This window comes from Silene latifolia, chromosome Y (genome assembly GCF_048544455.1).
Source record: "Silene latifolia isolate original U9 population chromosome Y, ASM4854445v1, whole genome shotgun sequence".
Taxonomy (NCBI): domain Eukaryota; kingdom Viridiplantae; phylum Streptophyta; class Magnoliopsida; order Caryophyllales; family Caryophyllaceae; genus Silene; species Silene latifolia.
The window spans coordinates 99,992,958-99,997,355 of NC_133538.1; the positions used below are offsets into that span (position 1 = coordinate 99,992,958).

General features: G+C 37.0%; 1 non-coding gene across 1 annotated transcript; it reads right to left on the reverse strand.

The window, feature by feature from the left end:
* Positions 1–569: 569 nt before the first annotated feature.
* LOC141637092 (small nucleolar RNA R71) lies at positions 570–676 on the reverse strand. The gene has a single exon (XR_012541654.1). It is a non-coding gene; the product is annotated as a small nucleolar RNA R71 (small nucleolar RNA).
* Positions 677–4,398: the final 3,722 nt, after the last annotated feature.

Here is a 4,398-nt window from a genome sequence, read left to right on the forward strand (position 1 = left end):
GAAGGTCACAAGGTGATTTGTTACCCTTTGATCGTGAAATTGAAAGAACTTTGACAACCAATAGAAGACTTGATAGGAGAAATTTGAGAGGTATTAGTGAGGTTGTAGATATTCAACCAACTATTGAGTTCATCAACCCTTTTGCAAGAGAAGGTGAGGAGAACCCAACACAAAATACAACACAAAATCAACCCACAATGCCTAAATTTTAATCACATTCCGTACCCACCGAGGAGAACCTACCCAATGGTACTCCCACACCACAACATCTAACCGGAAATTTCATTGCCAAATCCGCATTTATCCAATTAGTCGAAAGGAGCCAATTTGGGGGGATGCCTAGTGAAGACCCTCATTCTCATATGGAGACCTTTTGTGACTATTGTGATGCGGTTTCTCAAACCGGTGTAACTCAAGACCAAATTCGATGGGTCTTATTTCCTTTTTCTCTAATTGGCACCGCGAAACAATGGTTGAAGGGCCTTGATAAGGCCACTCTCGGAATTGATTCTTGGAAGAAGTTGGCTCTAGCTTTCTACAAAAAATTCTACCCACCGGAAAAGACTAACATGCTAAGAGCTCAAATTACGGGTTTTAAGCAAAGGGATGAAGAATCTTTGTATGAAGCTTGGGAGCGGTTCAAAGGAATTTGTCGCTCATGTCCTCACCATGGACTTGGCGAGTGGTTCTTGGTACAACAATTTTGGAACGGTCTATATGAAGATTCAAGGAACATTCTCAACATGGGATCAAATGGAATGTTCATCGAAGTTGATGACAATCAAACTTGGAACAAAATTGAGGAAATGGCGGTCCATAACTCACAATATAGTAGACCTCGCAAGGCTACTAGAGGAGGAAAGCATGAAGTGGACTCCGTTACTCAATTGGGTGCTCAACTTAGTGCTCACATTGATACCATCAATTTGAAGTTTGAAAAAGCTATGGCTAGACTTGAAGAAGCCTCAAAATCACAAAAACATCATGTTAATGCCATGACGGCATCTTCATCAATCCCAAGTGGGATATGTGAGAATTGTGGAACTTTGGGACATGACCCAAGTGAGTGTAGGGGAACAAATGAACGAGTGAATGCTTTCCAAGCATACAAGAGTGGTACCCCTTATTCCAACTATTACAATGAAAACACCAAATTCCATCCAAATCTCTCATACAAAAGCCAAAATGTTCAAAACCCTCAAACAACATACACCCCACCTCCCATGAGAAACCAAAATCAAAGACCCTTTTACAACCAAAACCAAGGTTACCAAAATCAATTTCCATACAATCAACAAAATGACCAAGGTTTTGATGTTCAAAAAGCGGTCCTTCAAATGCAAAAGAATCAACAAGAATTTTTCACTCAAATGCAAAAAGATAGTAAAGCAAAGGAAACCACCATCAACAACATCCTAGCTCACACCAAAATGTTGGAAACCCAATTGACTCAACTAGCATCTTCAAGCTCACAAAGACAAAAGGGGCAATTACCACCTCAAAGTAATCCCCCAAGACATGAAACGGTTAGTGCCATTCACTTGAGAAGTGGTACAAGGTATGAAGCACTGAAGAAGCAAGTTGAGGATGAGGTTGTGGAAGCTAGTGACAAGGGAGAAATTGTGCAAAACTCCAAAGATGGAGAACCATCAAAAGAAGAAATTTCAAAGAAAAATGAAGACAAGGTCAAGGAGAAGGAGTCCATTATGATTAGACTTCCTTTTCCAAGTCGTCAAGCCAAGCCCAAATTTGATGACCAACTTGGAAAATTTATGGAAATTGTGAAGAATTTGGAAGTCTCAATTCCTTTCACGGAATTAATCAATCACGTACCGGCCTATGCGAAATACATGAAAGACATCCTCACAAAGAAGAAGTCGATCCGGAAGCTTGAGACTATCGCCTTCACTAAGGTGAGTAGTGCAATACTTCAAGGGAGTTCACCTCCAAAACTTAAGGATCCGGGAAGCTTCTCAATACCGTGTACCATTGGCGACACCACGATCAACAAAGCCTTATGTGATCTAGGGGCTAGTGTGAGTGTTATGCCGTACTCGGTGAGTAAAAGGTTGGGGATGGGAGAGCTTAAATGCACCAATATTACACTCCAAATGGCCGATAGATCGACGAAGACACCATTAGGGATATGGGAAGATGTTCCCGTGCGAATTGGGAAATTTTTCATCCCGGTGGACTTTGTCATTGTTGATATGGAAGAAGATTCCAACATTCCAATCATTCTAGGAAGACCTTTCTTACACACCGCGGGTATGGTGATTGATGTGAAACATGGAGAGCTTACTCTAGAAGTGGGAGATGAGAGTATAACTTTCAATCTTGACAAGACCATGAGAGCTCCCCGTTTGCATGAACCATGTTTTATGATTGATCATTATAGCCGGAAGGATGATAGGAAGAAGTCGGAACTCCAATGGAAGAAGAAAATTGAAGATGCTCCATTCAAAGAGCAAGTGAATTATAACAAAGAGAGCTTGCAAAGCTCACCAAAGTCAAGCAATGAAGAAGATGGCCTCATTGGCCAAAACAAGATAATGGGAGAGTTGTCTCTATCAACTCAAGAGTTCTTTAGTGATCAAGTAGATGAAGTGTGTGATCTTTGGGACGATGAGTTTGAAGGGATTTTCAATCCCTATATTGGTAATGCTATCGATCAAGACCGACAACAAGGGCAAACATCTATTGAAGAACTAAATCACGACAATGAACAAGCTTTTGATTACTTTTTCAAGGTGTTAAGCAACATCAACAACACATTGGACATGCCCCCTTGACATCTCATCAAGAATGAGAGTTTGGTGGAGTCCTCCCTAAACCACCATTTGTAAATATTTCTAACTCCCTAACTCGCATTTTAATTCTTAATTTGCATTTTTGTCATTTTTGGATTTTTATGCCTTGATCAAGATAATTATCATGTTTGAGAGAAGTGAGGGAGGTGTTGGGAAATGTGTCCTCAACAATAGTGCGATCATGTGATTTAAATATCATTATTAAATCTCATTTTAAAGAATACAATTGAGAAGTAATTTTGTTACTGTCAACTGGTCAACATATATCGGTAATGATTGGCTGACTAGAGTTTGACATTACTGTCGTGTGACGGTGGTGATCAGTTGACCCCCTAGGTCATACCTATAGGGCAATACTCTTAATTGATCATTTAATTAATCGTATAATGTTATGAGTTAATTAAATTACTTGAAAAATTGACGGACGATTTTGGAAGTAAAATTTACGTATCAAATTGAAATGTGATTAAATGAGATACGGTCTGAGTAATTGAATTGTATCATTACTCGGATGAAATTATTGTTTAAGGAAACAATTAAATTTGAATGAATTATTATAAATGCGATTTATAAACGATAAAATATTTTGGTACAAGTAATTATGAATTACTAAGTCGATTTTGTATATGACGTATTTTACTAATACGTTGATTTTTAATATGTTAAAAATACATAACAAATTTATGTGACATGTGACATGTGACATATTGACAATTGACAAAAATAATATGGAATCCATATTATACAATGTACCGAAAAATTGGAGGAGTATTAGTCTTAATATTGTGTTTGCAATTAAGTGGTAAACATAATGATTAAAATAGGAGAGTAGCCATGCAACCCTATTTACCTTGTGAAGGCAAACTAATGCATGCATTGGGTCTTTTTCTTCCCCTCTCCTCTCCTCTTACACGGTTCACAAAAGAAAAGGGCAAAGGGTTTTGTCTTTTATTTTTAACATACACTACATGTAATAGTGTGTAAGATTCATTCATTCATCCAACTTCCAAAAGGGATTAAGTTTTAGAAAGATAAAATCCTCCAAAAATCCCTCTCTCTCAACCGGTTTTGAGAACCCAAAAACCAAACAATTTTGGTTCAATTTTTCACTAGATTAATATTATACTAGCTCAAATAATATTAATTAGATTAAGAGTTAGCTTTGGGTATTATTCCTAAGGAGAGATCCTACACTTGGATCTTGTTCTTCCATTAAAGGAAAGCTCAAGAACAAAAGAAAAGGAGATTTCTTTTGTGCCCCCATTAAACCGAAATACCATTGTAAGGATATGATTTCTTCTCTATTTTATTATATTGTTTGCATGCATAAAATCCGTATTTAATTTTATGACAAATTAATTTCAACATATATGAGTATGTTAGTTTGTATATAGATCTACATTTCTTTCAATCGGTATCATGAGCCACGGTTGTTTGCATGCAAATCGGTTAAAAGTTTTTCCGAGTTATAAGAATAACAAATAAAACTTGTAAAATTTGTGTTATTATGAAATATCACGAAATTAATCCATGCATGTTAATATTTCTGGTCCTAAAATGTTTTAGGATATTTTGGTTAATTTTACGG